The sequence below is a fragment of the Larimichthys crocea genome, chromosome XXI (assembly GCF_000972845.2).
Source record: "Larimichthys crocea isolate SSNF chromosome XXI, L_crocea_2.0, whole genome shotgun sequence".
Classification (NCBI taxonomy): Eukaryota; Metazoa; Chordata; class Actinopteri; family Sciaenidae; genus Larimichthys; species Larimichthys crocea.
This window is the reverse complement of record NC_040031.1, coordinates 3,142,085-3,163,723: the sequence shown is the minus strand read 5'-3', so window position 1 is coordinate 3,163,723 and position 21,639 is coordinate 3,142,085. Positions and strand designations below refer to the sequence as shown.

The 21,639-nt window shown below is 39.8% G+C and overlaps 1 long non-coding RNA gene across 2 annotated transcripts in view; it reads left to right on the top strand.

Moving 5' to 3' along the window:
* LOC109142943 (uncharacterized) overlaps nucleotides 1–21,639 on the top strand; it is a 104,260-nt gene that overhangs the window by 52,046 nt on the left and 30,575 nt on the right. For both annotated transcript variants that reach the window (XR_002043096.2, XR_003461330.1), the window contains exon 2: nucleotides 1,822–2,041. This is a non-coding gene — a long non-coding RNA (uncharacterized LOC109142943). The remainder of the gene's footprint in view (nucleotides 1–1,821; nucleotides 2,042–21,639) is intronic.

The window sequence follows — 21,639 nt, the reverse complement described above, 5'->3', positions numbered from 1 at the left end:
AAATATGGATGCATACACAGATGGATGGATGTATAGATAAGTGGTCAATAAACAAGACTTGCTGCTGTGGTTAGTCTGTTCCTCAGCATATGTGTTTATATGTTATATGGGCTGTGTGTTTTGTGGGATGCAGCTCCTTTGAACGTCAATCCACGTCACTCCACTTAGCCTACTGTATCTCACTGAGATGAATAGGGGTCAGGGCTGGGCCACCCACTCCTCACCACAGTCCCAAACCTCTAAAAAGACTACTTGTAACATGCCTCAGAATTAATTTGGATGTTTATGTACAGCTAATGTCTTTATTTTTAACTCAAAAATGTTTGATCATTCCCAGTTCAAGAGTCAAGAGTGTTGGTCACTTCTTCAGTTATTAATAGTTTGGGCCAAACTTCCGTTGGATGGAATTAGCAACGGGGTATGCAAGGTTACATGACAAACAACAGCAAAGTTGTTTCATAAATAGATTTAAAAACGTTTTCCACATATGACTTAGAGTATGAATTATTGTACACAGTCGCCTGCATCACCACACTAAAACACCAGTTTGCACCATCTGTAGGCTATAATGTAAGTACATAAGTCTTCTCGCTTTGATCTTTCAGTTCAAGTCATGTTTCCTTCAAGACAGCACTCTTCAACTCTGCAATTTCACATTGGTGATCTGGTCGGTATCTAAAACAGTCCTGTCCCATCTGTGTCACAGGCCATATCTGTCATTATCTGCATTTTATTGTTCTCTGTATACTGTTGCCTGCTCCTGCCCTATCCTCAGCACTGCGTTCTCTCTGATGAGTCACAAAGGTCTTCAAAAAGCTGTTGGCTAGTCTTTGGTGGCAGTGGTAGAGATGATGGTTCTTGTATAAAGTCAGAGTTGAGTCATTTTAAAGTAAGAACTAGTTCTGCCAGAACCAGTTCAGTTTGTCGCTTGTGGTTGAGTCATAAAGGTACAAGATGACGCTGTCAGACCTTGTCAAAATGAAAGCAGCAGTAGTCAATTTCAGGAAGTAATATATTCATCAGGTTCATCATCAGTGGGTTGCAAAGACTTTCTGCTTGCTGTCCAGGATGATTAAAAAATGATAGTGGTGACTGTGAGGAATTCTGCTGGGTGAACACCAATTGGTAATGAGAGGAGAGGTGGAGGAAGATTTGTAGGAGACCACAGTATCAGAAGATCCCAGGATGACTCACACCACAGCTCTTTTCAGTTAGAGTGGGGTTTCCTGCAAACACACATCTGCCACATTGTGTAGATCTCAGTCCCTTTCTATGATAACAGAAATGTTTATTGACAGTTTTACTTTTTTTTCTGATTTCCACAAGAAAGTACTTTCTTTCACCACACTTGTATCACCAGTTTTAACATACTTATAAATAAAACCTACCGTAGATGAGTCTGAATTTGCCTACTTTTTGGTGGGGGGGTAGTGAGGATGCACTCATTGACCCTACGCAGGCAGACAGATACTGTATACTCTAGCCAGACAAATGCTGCCCATCCCGTCAGCTTGCTAGCAAGAGCAGTGAGGTAGATAATAATTGTCAGCTTGGCTGTGTCAGTGCCAATGTCAGGGTGGGCTAGGCCTGGTGGGTCTGGCTAAGATGAACTAGATGACTGTGGGCATCAGGAGGCCACAAAGCTGAGGGAAAGATGAGGATGTACACAGAGGCTTATGTTGTTGCAAGCATGTCTCAGGCACAGAAAAATAAACATTATTAATTTCATCCAGTTCATAGCAATAATCGGTTTCTTGAGTTCCTCCACAGCATGTCTATATTCTAAATCTGCTCTTTGTATTCTCCTATGTTTTCTTACAGACGGCCATCCAAATGTTGAAATCAAACTCCACTCACAAAATATATACAAAGTCAAGAGGAATGATTGCAAAGCAGAAAAAAGCAGCACTGGAAAGTCTGTTGTGGTCCAACATAGGACCTCATGCTTGGGTCAGGCTCTGTCATGGCCCACCTGAGTGACATCATGAACATGGCTGAAATGACCAGCGGAGATCTGAGATAACTTGTCCAAGTTATTAATGTAAGTCACTTCATCTTTTAACTTATTAAATGTTGATTATATGGTCTGGCGATTGTAAACTGGTCACCGTGTCCTGTCTCTGAACAGGTCCTCTTTGGGTCGTTGAATGTGGGGAAAAAAAAACCCAGCTGTGTGTAGATGTGGTACCTCCAATAGGTCATACCATACCTGCTCTGACTTTTGTCTCTGGAGTTCAGCTTGGGAGGAAATTAGATTTTTCCATCAGTCTGTGCTTAAGTATATTTATCACTCAGAGTTGTGGAGAAGAGGAAAAAAGTGGTCTGGCATGAGATCTGTCACTAAGTCCTCCACATTTATGTCACTAAACTATTTGGTGGCCACTGAAATTGGGACCTCCTGTTTAGACTGTGGGAACTGTTGGCAGTTGGTGTAAAGGCAACCAGTGTTTGAGCTCCTCATTGTGAAATAAACAACTTCTGTGAGGCTTTGCTAACATTTTCACTCAGCCCAACGATAGGAAAGCTAACAATGTTAACAAAAAGTAAGCTTTAGTTAGGTTTTAGTTTTGTTGCTGTCATACATTTTATATTAAGTGTTTATTTCATCTTTGCATCTTTAGTACTGTTGCTATAAAGGGTGTTTTCACACTACATCTCCTCACAGTAATGGAACAATATGTCCAACAGTAGCATCCATGACGTCCTCATCAGTTCGTTGCCAGTGAGCCCTACCATAGCAGTAATAAGATGTTAGAGAGAACAGCGTGTCAGCAGTGGTAATGAAATGCATCCAAATGGCCCCCTCTGGACATGACACATAAAGTGCAGGTGTCCAAAGGAAAAGGTTCAGCTATGGAAAACACAGACAGTGTACGTCAGGATTTGACACAGGAAGCAAACCTGGGGACCTGGTGGTTGGAGGTAATGCTGCAAATGTGCAGGGCAGGAAACTAAAGGTATTTAGAGAATAGAGACCACCAGAAGCCCTAATACAGTATATCTCCTTCTTTTACTTATTTTCACATGTAGCACTAATTTTAGTCTGTTGAGTCAGAGGATCTAAAATGCCAATGATGCCACATTCAGTCCCATTCCTGAACTTTTCAACGCCTTAGTATTGAGTTTCCTATCACCCTTAATATAGTGTTGGTGAGTAAACAGCCTGTAGATGTAAATGGGTTTCTCCCTTGTCATAGTAAAACTCACTTCCTGTCAGTGGCCCCAGGGTGGGAGCATACAATGATGGAACACCACCCACATCAGCTCCCAAGCAGGCAGTCCAGCTGACAGGCAGGGTGAGAGAGGGGTTATTTGTTTCTGTCAGAAACACAGAAATAGTTTTCCAACTTCTCCTGGCGTTGGAAAAGCAGGCATGCATTCACCTGGGCGGGATATGCTCTTGCTGTGATTACCTGCCTCTGTAGAGGAAGGGCTTTCTCTGAGGACCTATGGAAAAATGTTACTGTCTGCCAAGTGACATGATTAGCGCCCCAGCCAGTTCCTGGGTCAGCTCAGAGGGCAAAAGTGTCTAGACCAGCTGGGGGATTTCCACAGGCGCTTGCCTGAGCTGTAATTATTACTGCTTACAGTAGAGCCCCAACTCTCAGGGTCCACATTCCACTTGAGACGATTGTACAATATGACTCACTTTAGTGTGTGGTGGGAGTCGGATCAGACATTGGCTTTACATATGGTTTGAATATTATATAGTTAATGGCCTCAATTTTTCATTGAGTCATGTTATTTGATGTAAGCGGATCAAGTGATATGGGGGTAGGAACTATTGTGGTGATCAGTATCTCTTGTTAGATTAAAGACCTATTAATTATAACACTGAAAAAACACTTTGGTTTTTAAACAAAGGATGGATTGATTGATTGGTTGATTGGTTGATTGATTGGTTGATTGACATTATGCAATGAAAGGATCCCTACAAACTAATGTCAGGATCTTCTAGCTTATTGCCAAGACTCTTACGGTGCATTCAGCATTACAAACTCAGTGCTGCCGTTTGCCAGAAAAAGCACAACCAGTTAATGGTTCGGAACTCTGGCTTATCTTGGCCATCAACGCAACAAAAGCTGTAATTATCTGCAAAATAAACTTGCTTCCTTGATTGTTAGACAAATAATGCATTAAACAGTTCCCGATAAACTTTGTTTTCCACTGTGTTGCCCCTGTGGAGAAGGAAAGGCATTCAGGCCACCAATACTGGAAGAACAATTAATTGGGCTACTCAGGAAGTACTTTGATTTTATGTTCGACTGTTTCATAAATATGAACACCTTAAATAACCAATTATTATTTGAAAAGTCTGTTTTGTTCTCTGTAAAAAATAAATAAATCAAAAAATCAAAAAAAGAAGACGAACTGATGAAATGCCCCTGATGTTTGCCACCTGCTAACAGATTAAGTTTTTGTTGTGTATGTCAGCACTGTGTGTCTCCCAAGGCCTTCTTTATATAGGCCCAGACATTATTTTTGGCATTTTTTTCTGATGTGTACCTCCCACTCTCTCTGGCCCACCTCCACAAGGGCCGAGGAAGCCTGGCACTCGCCTGAAGCTCTCAGCCAGTCCTGGGCAGCTGGGATCTGGGGGAGCTCCCTGCAGTTCTGCAGTGTGCTGGCAGCCCCCTTCCTCTTGCCCCCGCCACTCTTAATTCTCCCTTTTTACTTCCAGCCAGCTTCAGAATACAATACAGAAGAGTCCTGTGCTGTGCTGTGAACACAGACACACACCCTTGGGCGTACACACACATCCACACTTTTATAAGCCATTGAAAGAGACAAGACCAAAGGCGGAAAGAGGAGCAGACGCCTCTCAGATGCTGGGCTTGGCTTCATGTGCCTCTTGACACAGACGGCCGCACACAAGATAACTGTTGTTTATTGTTTATGGAAGGACCCTCTGCCACACTCCACGCTCTCTTCATCTGGAGACTTCTAAAGGGCCACAGCCAAGAGCCACAGGGGAAAAGAAAAATTGAACTTGCTGTATCTACTGTATGTGTGTGTGTGTGTGTGTGTGTGTGTGTGTGTGTGTGTGTACTCTCTTGCACACAAGAGAGTACATGTATGCTTTTGTGTTTGCATGTACAGTGGGAATGTACACTTATTGTACAATCTTGGGTGCTATTATTCTTATGGAGCTTCCGCTTGAATGTGTGTTGTTTGCTCAGCTGGAGTTGGTTCAGTGTGGAGGGGACAGGGAAGCCATCTTGTTCCACTGGGGTCTCAGTCAGAATAAAGTCATTGCAGCAGTTGATATATACTTTCTCTCAGATCTGACAGATGATGCATTTAGTCATTATGTTATGTAATGCATTTTGCACATTTTGACATTCAGTCTCAATTGGTGAGCATTAAGTTGAGGCAGGGGGGATTCAGAAACAATTTATTTGGGTATATGCCAATTTATCACCCCATGACTCAATGGACCTGTTTGATAATGCCAGTGTAATTACAGTATACTCTTGACCATGAACACAAAACAACAAAGTAAGTGCACTCTTAACCATGCGGGTATGGTATAGACACAAGAACCATTAAAAATTACTGAACTTGAAAAACAAGATCACACATAGATTTCTCTGTCGCTTCACCAAAGCTTTTTTAATATACTGTTTTTATGTCTCACCATTATATTTCCCATAATTGTGAATTTTGAAAATTAGCCCATTTTAAATTTTTTGCTTTACTACTTTTACATTGCTTATACATACATTGCTTTATTTGAGTCTGATACTCAAAATAAAGAGTGCTTGTATTGGCATTTTTCTTAAAGGACTTTTCATGCTACCGATTCCATGTGTTTACTTCTGTTTTCTATTATTGTGTACTGATCCTGGCAGACAGAGACGATGCAAAAAAATAAGTAAAGAGAAAGAGGAATAAGCCTAAGTGTAGATGCACAGTGAATCCTTTAGATTGAATTTTGTTGAACACAGTGTCATAAGTCTAGAGAGAAGAAAGTGAGGACTATTTGTAATGATGGAATATTTATGAGGCAGCAGCATGTCTCTACAAGCTGATTTTAAAAGCTGTGGGTAGATGTTGGGAAAACATCATCAACAGACAGCAGCACCTTCTGAATGGAAAATGCATGTCAGAAAAAAATATATATTTTCTGTTACTAACTAATCACACCACTCACTGGTTGTGCTGTGTTTAAAATCCTATTAAAGTATTACTATTTACTATTTATTACCAATGAATTATATTTTATGATTCCATTTTATGAGGCTAAATATATAGGATTTGTACTTAGGAAGACTTTTCTGCCCACTCGGGTCTCAGCTCCTCCCTACCACTCACAGCCATGTGCTGACAGAAACTTGTTGGTCTGTACCAGGTTCTCAGCAGTTAAAACCAAAAGAAAGAGAAATTCCTTCCTAATGGTGCATGAAAGTAATGATTCACCACTGTATTATTGTTTGAACCCTGAATGGATCTTTTCCACATTACCTCAACACTGTACCTAAAGAAAACCCTATTTATTTTCATGCAGTTTTATACATTTTTTTTTTGCACAAAACTTGAAAAGGTCTTCTCAACTCAGTGTGATGTGTCTCTTCTGACCGCTCATCAAAATGTGCAGTTGGTAGGAAAGAGGCTGCAGCTGGACACCGATCAGGCCTGATAGAGTATGAATAGCAGGGTAGCCCTGGGCTCTATGAAAACGTCCTGCTGACGACTGTACCGACAGGGTCACAGCCCCTCCATGCAGCCCCGCAAAAGGAGAGTGGGAGTAAACAGGCGTAATAGGGAAAGACTAAAAGAGACTTGGACTGTGTTCTTGTAAATAATTGCATTCATTGTTCTCTGCCACTGTTGGTTATGGTCACAAGCTGTTTGGTAGGCCCCTGTCTGTCTGGTGCTCCCCATGAGCCCGGTGTCAGCCCCTACGCCCCCGAGGGGAGCAACTTGTGCCAGGGGTGAGGATGCCAGCTTCCTGACCCGGTGGCCCCGCGTCTGACGTGCCCACGCCAGGAGCAAACGGTCCCTGGGCCAGCTCGGAGACTCAGGGCGTGCTGTGCACATGCTGCTCCGCTGTTAAATAAAGCTGGTTCAAAGAGCACATTCCTGCCCCCAGCCCAGCAGTGAAATAGCAAGCTCTCTTGCTTGTAGTGTCAAAGCACCAGATTGTTTCATTTTATTGCTTTGCCTTTATCTCGGCTGACTCTGCTACAATCTGATTGGATGCAGCATGTTATTAGCCTCTGTTGTTGGCTGTGGGAACAGCAGATGGCCTATTTGGACCAGATTACCTGTAGTCCTTATCTTAAGTGAAGAATTCATTCCAAGTGCTCAGATGTTTCAAGAAAGCTGCTTGTCCACATTATGAATGTGGTGAAGCACAATTGAGCTTATCTGGAAGTTCACACCTACTTATACTGTAAACCTGTAATAGCCAACTGGGGGAAAACTCATTGCTGTGTTCACAATGCATATTTTTGTATGCATTGTGATTATGATAGATGATGATAGCTGTTTTAGGATTTGTCATTTGAGTCAGAAAGCACAAAAGACTGCAATTACGGCAGCAAAATTAAAAGGAAATGTGAGCTTTCACTGAAGATTTGACTTGTTCAGCAGGAGCTTCAGGAAATAGTTCAACGGTTTCTCATTAGAGGACTGAAGAAGGTCTCAGACAGATGTTGCAATATGGAGTGTAACATGAGAGGAATTTAAAACATAGCAAATCAGGAAATCCTGACTTGAGATTCCCGTTTTCTCTCCCCCTTTGGATTTCTCTTTTCTCCTTCCTTACGTAAGTGTCAGCAGGAAGCCTCTTTGCGTTATTGCTTCCAAAGTGATATTTGCATAAACAAGCGTGGGAACTAACCCGGCCCAACACAGCATCATCTGCAGCCTGTAATGATAGAACCTCAATGACTTCATGAGTGTTTGAGTGTGGGGCTCTGGTAACGGTGCCGTGCATCTCCTCAAAATACCAGTGGCTAAGTGGAACACACAAGCTGAGCTCGGCAATGGAAGTCAGATGCTTTTGGGCTCTTTTCTTTGCCGTCCAAAGTCGCCCTTTTCCTTTCTTCATCCACTGATAGGTTTAGGAGACTCCGATTGAGGGGCCTCCTGCACAAGGGCTACGTCTGACTTTACTGTATGGTAAATGTCAGAAAATAAATGCAGGCCTCTGCAACAAAGTGGAATTGGATCTAATCTGCCCCAGGCCACCGCGTTTGATCTGCACCCCCTTCGGTACAGCTACCCACATCTTGAGTAAGGAAAAAAGTGTACAGCACATTCAGGATGTTATGGTATTTTGTCGAATAATAATCTGACGTCACGGTGGAGGAAAACTCTTTTCATATGTTGCTTGACATTATGAAAACGTTAGGTCATGCATTCATACATTCATTCACATCTTATCTTTGTTAAAGCTTGTATGGTTTTTCCTTTTTCTTTTTTTAATTAACTTCCCGTAAAACCGGTAACCAGGTTCGTATAATAAGTTTGTTTCTTCTGGTTTCATATTGTATACATTATCCTGCTGAGTACTTGCATCTGTGGTGCATGCCTGCAGTGCAAAGAGAATTTCAATTTTTAACCCAGCAGCCGAAATCTGATACAATGCCTGGATTTAATGGAGCCTTCATATGACTCTCAAGATCATCCTGTTGTGAATAACGTGTTCTTCATGTGAATTGCAAGAATAATTGTAGGTGGGGAATGTTTTATCAGGCCTAACTGAGGTCAATCATTCTGCCACAATGCAGCAGAGATCAAAGGCAGGAGAGAACAAAAACTCCTAAGCCTACAGGTAGTGCAGCAGTTAAACTGGAAGTATGAAACACCCGCCCACGCACATTCAGTTTCCCAGCTAGTGTGGGATGATCCCTAAAGATGTGAAACCCAAACCATGTTGTGTGTTGGTTTTGATCATGTGTTTGACATCAGATAATAGATAAGTGGTGAGTGCTAAGAACATAGAGTAAAAACGGCTTCATTGTGTCATTATAATTACACTAAATCTGCTTACATTCAAATGTAACATGCTTATATTGCTGTCAGTTTAACTTATTATTTGAAAATGTGTCTTGTTATGAAGGAAAGACATTGCTCAAATAAGCGCTGAGTTGATAAATGTTTACGACATATTTTCATTGTTGCACGCTATTAATTTTGTGCTTACATCAGACATTCCAGAAACGCACTGGAAAGTGTGAGCTGTTAAGTACTTCACTTCCTTTAAAAAACCAACATTGCTCTGCTTTGGTGATGGCATCAGAAAAAACAAAGCAAAACAAAAACAGATGCAACTAGAAATTACTGAGAAAGAAAGCGTGCATATTGTAATTGCACAGAGAATGAACAATCTCCCTAAATTTATTATAATAATAGATAGTTTTGATGTGTTTGGACACAGATCTGATTAAGAATACACTGACAAATCTTTAATTGTTTTCATCTAAGTCCAGTAGTCCATCAGAAAAAAAATATTGAAAATACTTGCAATGTTATGAAATGTATGAATTCACACATTGCTCCAGATCCAGACCAAAGACAAATCAAATGTTATTTATTTAAACATTTAAAACAATTATACAGCCCAACCAGGTGAAACATTATCTCCTTAGCAAATGTTATTAATCTTTGTACTGAACTCAGCAGGCACATAGGTTCAGTTCAGTTTCTGAGATCAATCAGCCCAGAAAATAAACCCCAGCAGAGTGATCTCGATTACAAAATAATAGCTTTGTCCATGGCTTAGCTTGACCTGAGGTAAACTGTTATTACTCGAAATATTCCTCATAAAGTAAGGATGTTACAGTCTTGAGCATTCAATACATTACATGCAATACATTAAGAGGAATAAATGAACACTTTTGTGGATAAGAAAAAGTAATATAATAGACTAATCAGACAAAGTATACACAGCATTGCAACAGGTGGCTGGCAAATGCATACAAACACACACTTAAATATCTTAACAAAACAAAATAAAAAAAGTCTATATTTAATGCTTTATTATTGATGCTACAGCCTTTGTTGTGGTTCATGTGAATCCCATCTGCATTATGTTTCCACCTCCTTTTCAGAGGTGGAGAATTTCCCCAACAAAATTGCCCCAAGCAGGGAGAAACTGCTGATGACTGAGCAGGTGTAGCACCACACTGTATATGAGCAACAAGCATAATCAGCCATAACTTTTTTAAATTAACAGCCCTCAGTTTGACCCATGTTTTAGACATGTAGGTGGCAAAGAGAACTACTTTAAAAAGATAGGAATCAAATGTACAGTGTACAGTAATTGAACAAAGACAGAACATGAGGAGTTATTTTGATTTTCGATCTATTAGATCTTTCCATCTCACTGCATTGTTCAATAGGCTTAATGGTATTGTTTGGTGTAAACATACTGCTGGAATATCCCTTGAACAGCTTGCAGCAGTACTGAAAGTACCTTCTTTTACCATTTAGTGTTGATCATAGCTGTTTCCATATCACATGCTGTTTAGGAGGCTGTCCTGCAAAATCCAGCCAACAAAACACTAACTAAACTAGAATGGTCTTTGTTTTTTAAGCAAAGCCAGAAAGACAAAGAAGGTAATCATGTCATTTCGCAAGTGCCCCATAGGAAACGAAATGCACGTCAAGCCTGAGGAAGACAAAGAAAATGAGCAGCTGTTTCAGATCAACACTAAATAATCATAAAAAAGTTATAAGTTATTAGCGGTTTTACTGTGCCAAGTATGATTAGTTGTTTCTTTTCTATAGGAGATGAAGGCAGCGGACTGCAGTCCCAGTTTTAACCACTGATTACTTTCTGCTTTCTGTGCCTTGCTTACACACCTCATAGCTCTCTCGATCCAACCTCTGCATCAAATTTACTGGTGTGGTTTCCTTAACCATTTTCCTCAAGATTTATGTGCTGATTGTACAGTATGGCAACTGATTTGCTCTCTTGCTTTATTGAATTTCCCCTTAGGGTATTTATAAAGTTGTTGTTGTTGTTCTTCTACTTCTTCTTCTTCTTCCTTTCCTTTCCTTCTTCTTCTTCTTCTTTTTCTTCTTCACAAGGACAGTTTGAAAGATTTGCAATTTCACTGTCCAAGAACATCACAACTACTATAATAAAATGAAAATGAAAGGAGAAAGGAGAAGAAAAATCTCAATTCAGAGCTCAGCACATGGTCCAAATGCCACGCTTTTCTGTATTTCCTTTCTCATGATGCATAATCATGTACCTCCCTTTCACATCCGTTTGCCCCCGTCCACTGGAACCAGAAAATCAATCTGCAGTGTACACGTTGTCAAACAATGATGTAGACCCTGGTCTACCCCATCCATGGGGCCAGACGTGATTAAGTCAAGATCTGGTCAGAACTGTTTGAAAATACGGTCTCAGTTACTCAGTGCAGGGCTCCCACAAACCCCTAGCTTTATACACACATAGGGGCACACATGCATACACTCACATCCCTATTTTACAAGTTAAATTAAAGTCAGATTACTATCAGTGCATCCCAAATGTGCTTTTCAGTAAATATAGTTCTGCTTCCTCAGCCGGTCTGTTCACATTCCCCACTGGGAGGCCCCTACAGAAGCCTGCTTTGCGCTCTCCATGCTACGTACTAATTGACGGAGCCAGTTGGAGGTGAGCTGAGGTGGATTAAGATGGAGATGGCGACGCATGGCAGTCATATGTGACTGAGGCCACTGAGAGAGTCTGATGTGGGAACCATTAGTGCACAGTGTCGGTAGAAGCATGGAGGCACACGCAGGGTGTGTGGCTTGAACAAATAAGGCCCTCTGTGTTTTGGAGTGAATACCCCTGCTGCCTTATTACCAGTTTGAAGTGTGGTTTGCTGGCGATGACATCAATGACAAACAGAGCGCTCTGGTTTCCTCTTCAGGGATGGAAACTGCTGCTTTGAACTTCAACAACTTCTCCATTCATTCCTTATGGATGTAGACACTAAGAACTTAGTCCTTCATAATCTGCATGACAGCCAAAATACTTCCAGGAAAGCGTGACTATTAAGAAGTTTCAAAATAATCCAAATGAAAATGTTTTTTGGTGTTTTACATGTTGAGTTGAGATAGCAATTAGAGTTGACACATTCCTGCAAAAGTTAACATGACTTTACTTAAAGAATGTGGATTATTTTTATTTATTTTTTTTTACAACAGTTTCACTGACACATTTGACCGAAAATGACTCTCTTCTGCTCTACCACATGGTTTTCTACACTGCCATTTAATTGTTATTATTGCTATGCATTGCTTAAAGTTCTACTAGCATAAGCTTACAGTAGCTTTGCAAGCCTTGTACTCTAGACTGTCTACAGGTTAATGTGTTGTCACAGACACACACATTGACATCCATGAAAGATGTACTTAAAATATGACAACCTTATACTTTGGTATTGTAGGAATTGTAGGGCATTGCATATATAATACAAAACATGCAGCATTTTGATCTCAGTAAGAGTCATTGCTGTCGTAGATCTTTAACTGTTCATCTGATAAAGCTGATAATGCCCTCAAATTGTAGCTGCTATTTTGCATTTTTAACCTCCAGACAATATCATTCATTCATCAATCCTAATCACAAGGGAGTCACCCAACATCCATTGCTGTCACAGTCCATCACAGGTCTGAAACTTTAATTTCCAGTCTAGCTGAGGGAAGTGTCTTTAAGAGAAAACTATGAACTGCTAATAAAATTTCTCAATCTAAAATTTCCCTTTAAGTCAAAGCATAAAATAACACTCGGCATTTACTTCACCTTGTCCTCTTGAACAGAGCCTGACCATGTCAATGTCAGAATAACCCATGCTGTTTGTACTGCTGTGGTTTTTTCCTTAATTTTGGCATCTATTGTGCAACAGTCATGTATTATTGTTCAGCAGAAGTGTTACCACATTATGCTGATACATTTGTTTTTTATTGTGTGATGCAACAGACTGTGAATAATTTTAGAAATCAACTGAAAACATGATTTACCAACCAAGTCTGTTTCAGCTGTCATGTCGGACACGTTTCAGATGTTTGAATATGTTCTTGATGGTGTAAATTTGAGCTACAACTAACCATTATTGATTAACAGTCAAAATTTTATTGATTTGTTGTTTGGTCTATAAAATGACACAAAGCCCAAACCCCACAAATGTCTCGTTTTGTCGACAACCCAAAGATGTTCAGTCATAGACGGCTAAATAAACAAGAAAATATTCACATTTGAGAAGCTAAAATCAGAGATTTTCTTTCCTTTAAAAAATGACTCGCATCAATTATTCAATCAAAATAGTTGCCAGTTATTTAATATTTAAAAACTAATCAACTAATCCTTGAAAGCTCTAGTGTAAATACCACCGACAGCCATATTAATGATCTCTAAGGATAAATCTACAACAATGTATTAGAGGTGAAATTGCAAACCCATTTAGATCAAATTCCTTGAAACTTTTAGCTGACTCATATTGTACTGGGTACAGTACTCTACAGTTTAGTGTGTGAATACAGTCCAGTGGTACACTGAGCTGTCTTATGCAACCTGCTCCAGTGTTCAAAGGCTGCTGAGTGCCCTCTCCTGCTTTGTCAGGCTCACACAAGGGTTTATCAAGTGTAGGTTGGGAAGGCATGACGCTGGAGAACTTTGGAAGTGAGTTTTGTGTGTGTGTACGTGTGTGTGCGCAGCAGGCCTGTCTCTGTGCGCGTGTATTCATCTGTGTATCGGTTTGTGTTTAAAATGTGTCTGCATCCCAGTGAGCATGCCTGTGTTTGCATATGATTACATGTGTTCACTTGCGATCCGATGTGCGTGTACGCGTGTGTTTTTCTTCTTTTTTCTCACTCAGGGACTTTGTCCTCTGAAAGGTGTGCCAGCCAGTCAGCTGAGAGAGAGGAAAACAAGATCTGAGGCAGGCAGTTGTGTCAGAACTGGGACAAAGATGAGAGAGAAAATAAGAGAGTGAGAGAAGGGGCAAAAAGTGGCGCAGGAGTGCGGAGTTTGTTGCTTTGAACCTTGTTCCAGATGTTTGTGCATTGCAAATATCACAGACATAACATAGCAGGCACAAGCAGGATTAGGCTAGTATTTAGTTAATGACAGGTGCATTATGCCAAGGTAACTTTCATTCACCGTCTCTTTGATCTTGATCACTATTTCACTTACTCCGGGACTGATTATCCAGCTTAGCCACACTAAGTATGGGGAAATAAATATTCCTCTCTTTTATTTCTAAAATGTATTGTGTGACTCTTTATTGTCCAAGAGAATTGTACTAATTTAAAGGGACTCCATGATGATACGACATCCTCTCTTACAGGCCATATTGAAGTCTAAATTCAAACTCCACCTGTAAGGATAAACTCTGCTGCATTGATTAGATAACTGTGATAACCGATAGAAAAGTGACTGACAGACAGACTAAATGCCCTGCCACCCACGCTGTTGACAAGGCAGGGCGCCTGATGACGTTGTCATTCGGTAAAGTACAAGCAGGAACGGCATTGACTGACCCGAGCACTCTTTGAACTCCAGATGAATTGCGGGTCTATCAGCAGCTGTTCCAAGTGACCTTACCCCACAAAAATCAATCAGCACAAACATACTGGGAGGGCTGGGTAGTGGAGCGGTAAAAAGGGGAAGTAAGTGTGTGTGTGTTGGTATCTTTGTGCACAAGCTGGCTGATCCAATGTGTTATGTACAGTGGTGATGCAGGAAAAAATGGGGATCTATCCAGAAAGTCTTTTGATGTTTTCTCATATTGTCATATCATGTGTTCACCTTAGTCCTCCTGTCCCTTTCAAAGCTGCTTTTTCCACTGACCCAAGTTCAACAGATTGGACTAGTGGACTCGACCCAATGGAAAACTCTTCCACAAACCAGCCAAACGGACACACACAAAGTTTCAAGGTGTTCTTTTCAATGATTGAAAGGTGCCATTGCACTTGTTAACCTCTCATTTCCCTCCACGTACTGTATATGTAGAAACCCAACACAGGACAGTAGTGGATTCAGGCAAGCCTACATTGAACTCCACTTGTCTGCCAGGTTGCCACACCCTTCTGGGCACTGGACAGCACACATTGACTGAATGGCTATCTTACTGGCTGGTTGGCATTACTACCTCAGTTGGCAAAGCTGCTTTCTCCAGCCTTACTTTTTATGTTTTTATTTTTATTTTTTATGTCTGTCTCTTTCTGTCATATTTTGTGTATCTGCCTGCCTGTTGCCTCGGTGCATGCAAATGTGGGCCGAGGTATGTGTTGGTTATCTCCTTCTGGAAAAGCAGTGCCCTTGTTGCTTCATATAGCCCGGCTGTAGTGACCGGCCATTGATAAGGCTAATGTCTCCCGATAGCTACAAGCTTTCAAGTACCGTCACAAAACAGCCGGCTCTCTTTTATGTTGTTTTCCCAAGCCAAGGACAGACAGGCCTCCCTACAGGACTGAGCTGGCTAATCAGTAATCACTAACTTGCTGAGCCCAGCAGTCCCATTCAGGCAGGAAGCTTTTTCACCCCTTCCTCTTCGTCATCTTCAGCATCACCTTTGATTCTTTGACTTCTTTCCCTACCCTCTATTCTTTAACTTCCCTAAATCTAAAGCTTTTGGTGATGATGCCTTTCTATTGCATGGTGGGTAAAATGGCAGGGCCACAATGTCTTTCTTTTCTTTCTTTGTTTCTTTATGTCTCTCTTTCTTTCTCTGCTCACTTCTCTATTCTGCTGGCTCCATCCCTCCCTGTCTCCCTCCCTTGTTCTCTTGTTGTTTCTTTGCTCATCTTCTCTCCCTTCATTCGTGCCCAGCCGCAAAACAAATGCCGCCCCCTTAGCCTGCTAATGAATCAAGATACAGAAGGGGGGATCAGGAGGTCTGGGGCCATAACTGTGCCACAGACACATGGCGTTATATTAAAACATTAGTACCACTATATGACTTTATTTAGGACTTGCCAAAGAAAATTGATTAGGTGACAGAGATGGAACAAAAGAGGAATCATCCTCGGCCACCCTGACTGGGTTTCTCCTTTCAGAGCCAACGGCAGCAGTTCCTCTCCAAACTTTTACTGAGAAGCGATCTGGCCATACTTGGCCTCTTGTTCAAAGACGCACCCTTGCCTGTCCCTCTGTTCAGTCTGTAGTCAAACCAATGAGTGCTACAAGTCCTCACCTGTGCCACATGCTGTACTGGACACATTAGTTAGCCTTTAAATGCATTTTATGTTCAAATTGGTAACTTTTGTGTACATTATCATTCAACTGACTGAAACAGAATTTCTGTGTATACTTAATATACCTACTCATCACTTCTCTTTGTCGGGTGCTCAGTTATGAGTTGCAGCGATACTCACTTTGAAAAAGGTGTTGTTGTAGAGCCGTGGAGGCGATTATGTGTTTAGGGATAGGGTTTGGCGTCTCTGGCTGAAGAAAACTGCAAGTCAGCAGCTGGGCAAAGGGTAGGAACTCTTCTGCTTCACAACAATAAAAACATCACTTGTTTGGAGAACCCCTTTCAGACCTTTATTAATTTAAATGATTATTTCTTAAATTATTTTACCAGATTTAGGAATCAAATAGGGTTCATTTATGTACAAGAAAATGTTTTAGTATAATACAATGCACAAAAAAGCACAATGTAGGTTTATTAGTGATAGCTGCTTAAAAGGCATTTAATCGTCTCAATCATCAAATTAAGATTATAAATTTGGTTTAAAAAAAAAACATTATATAAATATCTATTCTGGGAGGGGTATTAAAATGTTGTTCATGTCAAACACCAGTCTAGGTAAACGTCTTATGAAGTGTAATGTTTTTGCTGATGATAGTTTGATGTACTCGCCTAACTTTGAAATATACATACATACATACATACACACATGCGCACACATACACACACACACACACACACACACACACACATATATATATATATATATATATATATATATAATATATATCTTAGATAGAATATGGCAAGAAGGAAACAAAACATAAAACAGGATTTTCATTTGTGTGCATAACTAGTATTAATTATAAGTATTAAGATATTTTGTTATAATATGAATTTGTCTTAATTAAGAAGCATCTCTGACTTTGGCTTCCAAGGTTCTTATTTCTATTTTCGATAAAATATTATTGAAAAAAGCTATACAAAATTTGAGGGGGGATTTAATGTGCCACATTTAGAAGTTATATATTTAAGGGATGTTTGTATATAAATTGTAGTAAAAAAGAGGATACGAGAAAAATGTGTTCTGAGTGACCTGATATCAATTCCAAAAATATTTCTTTATCAAAGAATACTTGAAAAACCTGGAAAGTCTAATCCAAATGATGAGGCAGATAAAAAAAATTAACAGATGAAGCAAAGAAAACCATTTGCAACCAATGCAAATCATTTTCTGTATACATTTTTACTGCAGACTCTATAAAACATTTTTATAACCAACATTTAAGGAGAATTTATATTAATTTTAGGTGGAGGAGATGTTGGAAGTTAACTATATTATGGTCAATAAAAATGGTACTTCAATCCACACTTTTTGGGATTTTTTTGCAAAAATCCAGAAAATTTCGTTTGATATCGAACACTGGTTATTAGAGATATCGGGGGTGAAATCCATCCATTTAAAGAAATATCACATAATAAATTATGTATTTTTAATACTACCTCTCACTGATTGAAAAATCTCGAATGTGTGGAAATGCAAATATTTAAATAATAAAACAACAATTTAATTTTAAACGTTTCTTATTTCTGTGAAAAGAAAATTCTCATTGTTGGACGCTTCAAGTTTCCATGTTGGACCATGATTAGCTTCCAACTAGCTTTGTCAGAAAATCAGACTTAAGAAATGAAATCAAAATCAAATCAAGGTTATTTGTATAGCTCTTTACAATAGCCGAACGGTACCCAAAGTGCTTTACAACAAAGCCATAAAGCACTACATAACAGATACATAACAAATAAATACAATTAAGTGCTGTAGTGCTGCAGCACTGCAGGGTATTAAAAGCCTCCCTGAAATACATAGAAAGGAGCAGACAGATTGACTACACCTAAGTCAGAATTGCTTCGATTTAAAAAGGCTGAGATCAGTAGTGGTGCGAATGTAAGGGGTTCGATTTAAAAAGGCTGAGATCAGTAGTGGTGCGAATGTAAGGGGGCAGTTTGGGAGCTGTGACGGCAAAAGAACGACGCCCCATTGTTTAAATCTCGACCTAGGGACCTCTAACAGAAGCTGACCTGAAGAGCGCAGGGCTCTGCCACAATTGCGAGAAGTTAAAATCTCTGACAAGTAATTTTAACGCCATTAATGGCATTAAAAACTAACAACAGAATTTAAAATCAATTCTAAAACAGACTGGAAGCCAGTGGAGTGACAACAGCACAGGGGTAATGTGTTCGCGTCTGGATGTGCTTGTTAAAAATCGGGCAGCAGCGTTCTGCACAAGTTGGAGACGAGAAATTGAGGACTGAATGAGGCCAACGTGAAGGGCATTGCAGTAGTCCAGTCTGGAACTGATGAAAGTGTAGGTTGCCCCTTCAAGATCCTGCCAAATGATAAAAGACTTCACTTTGGCCAAGAAATGGAGCTGAAAAAAGGTATATTATCAAATGTTACCCCAAGATTTTTGACATATGACTTAAAAAGAGGGGCCAGAGTGCCAGAGTTTGTGATGAAAACATTCAACATAAATGGTGAACCAAACAAAATGCATTCAGTTTTGCTGTCATTTAAGTGCAAAAAGTTCTGTGCTAGCCACTGCTTTATATCTGTAATGCAGTCCAGCAGCTTAGTAAGTGCAGTGTTTTCATTTAGTCTCATGGGCAAATATATCTGCAAATCGTTGGTGTAAAAGTGAAAGGACAGGTTGTGTTTTTTTATAATTGATCCCAGAGGTAGCATATACAATGAAAACAGAATAGGGCCGAGAATAGATCCCTGTGGCACCCCACAGGGCAGGGATGCACTTGAGGCGCAGTGGTCACCAATCATGACAGAGAAACTCCTGTTTGCCAGGTATGACCTAAACCACTGGAGAGCAGTGCCGCAGATGCCAACGTGCTAAACTAGGCGAGATACAAGGACTGCTTGGTTGAAATGACATTTATATACAACTAATATGCAGCAGTAAATACAGTAAAGTCTGTGTAAAGGCAATTCTGAGATTTCTTTCAAAATACATTAAATATGTTGGAAAATAGTTGCTGAAAACATGTGAAAAGACTTAAACAATATATCACTGAAATGTGGAGTTAGAGGTTTAAACAGTTTCTCACCAGTTTTCAGTCTAGGATTTTTTGGGCGGTCCTAAAGGGTGGCTCGATGACACACTGAGGCCACCCTGAGCATACCCCTACACCTCTAGCAGAGAAATAAATTCAAAATTTAAATTCAATTCACCCCCCTTTCTATCTGCCCCTTTCTATCTTTAACTCAACCGGTCGCGGACCAATGAGCTTGGGTCTGCCTGAGGTTTCTGCCTGTTAAAAGGAAGTTTTCCCTCACCACCATCGCAAAGTGCTTGCTCACGGTGGACCTGTTGGATCTCTGTAAATACCTTCTCTGCGTGGAAAGTGTTTGTTATTTATTATGGCGCTATATAAATAAATTTCAGCTTGAACTGAATTCGTTTTTTCTGAACTCATCAGAGTTCGTGCTCCCACGAGTGGGCATTGCTTCAGCACATTCAGCAGACATGCCTGACACCTCATTTCATAAACCTGTCGATATTTCTAATCATTCAAATTTGGCTGGGTGCAGGCTATGGGCAATGTGGGCGACCGCCCAGGGCGCAGTCTCCGTGAGGGGGTTGGGGGGGTTGTTCGCCCAGGGCGCAAATGTAGCCAGAACCGGCGCTGGCTGGGCGGTTAATAACACTTACGTCTTTTGTCTGACAAACTCAGAACACATATTTATTCTTACTTTACACAGACTTTAGGGAAACATTACCGGCCAAATTACTGTATGTTTTTTATTAGCATAATGAGTAAATGTTGTCAATTAAAAAGTTGCAAAAAATGTTCAGTGAGATGATCACTGACAACGTTTTTTTTTTTTGTTTTACACCAAAATAGGCAATCTTGCAATACACTGTTCACTCATACTGAGCTCACAGCATTATTCAACTTTCTTATAGTTATGTTCAGCCACTGGCAGCATTTAGTTAAGTTTAGGGAAAGATCATGGTCTTTCATGCAGTCATTTGTAATAGATTTCTTATGAACATATAATTAAAATTACAACTTCTCTAAACTTTATCAAAGTAAGCCAGGGCATAACTATAGCTGAAGCCATGTAGCTTGAATGTTCCATACTGCTGGATGTGCTTGGTATATACACCGTCTTATGCTGTTGAACATAGAACATGCTCAGTATTATATATGTAAATGTCTGAGATCCATGATTTATAATTCCTTTGTGCCTCTGCTGCAGAAAACAGTGGATTGTTCACTGTTGTCCAAGGAATTTTGCCTAGTCGCATTGCTTGCTCTTTACAGAGTGAATGCCACATTTCTTGCCAAATGAACATAAAAATCAGTTTGTATTTCTTCAGTTTCCCTCACGTTCTTTATAAATGAATCCCTCAAACATTTTACATCTATACTTCCAGGCTAGTATTAGTTACTGCAGCAATATTATGTTAATTGTTTTGCAGTAGTATAAATTTATGCTGTAACACACAATCTTGCAGATTAATTTTCTGAGGTTAATGTGTTATCTGATGTGGTACTATATATATATATATATATTTATTATTATTATTATTATTATTATTATTATTATTATTATTATTATTATTATTATTATTATTATTATTATTATTATTATTATTATTATTATTATTATTATTATTATTATTATTATTATTATTATTATTATTATTATTATTATTATTATTATTATTATTATTATTATTATTATTATTATTATTATTATAATATAAATGCCAGTGACTCTTTTATTACCTCACCGTGTAATGAGATTGTCTAATTGTCTTTTTGGTAAAATTAAATAGTGCCTGTTGTCAAATCCTTTTGTTAAATCATATAATTTACAAAACTTTAAAAACGACATTAGCCACCTGCTATCTCAGACCTATGATATTTTGATATGACGTACTGTACATCTCTTGCAGTGAGGGTTTGCAGGTTGACCCTGGTGCTAACCCACAAACTAGTTCACCAGCTGTCCCAGATGCATTGTGGGTAGAGGAAATGACCTCAGTGATGAGGAACGTGTTATCAGTTCTGCTCAGGACATCCTTCATACAGTAATGTCACCCAGCAGCATTACCGAGAGATAAAAGTGGTGCAGTGAGCATACAGACAGGACAGTGGACAGTGTGCAGGCACAGGAAAGCACCACCACCACCGCTGCTCTAAGTGTAGCTCACTTCTTCTCACTTCCACACACACACACAAAATTGCTATTCTTGCTATTATCAAGTATTTTTTGTATTTTTATTTTGTTGTTTATTTGAAGTGATGGTAAAGATAGAGTGGGTGTACAAATAGAGCTATGTGCAGAGATGTACAGTTGCTTTCTATGACAACATGAGGATGTTATGTGGCCCAGGTAAAGAGAACACTTACAGTATGATTATATATGTGTTGATTGGAGTAAATGTCGTACTTTGGAGATGTGCAACTCCTGAGT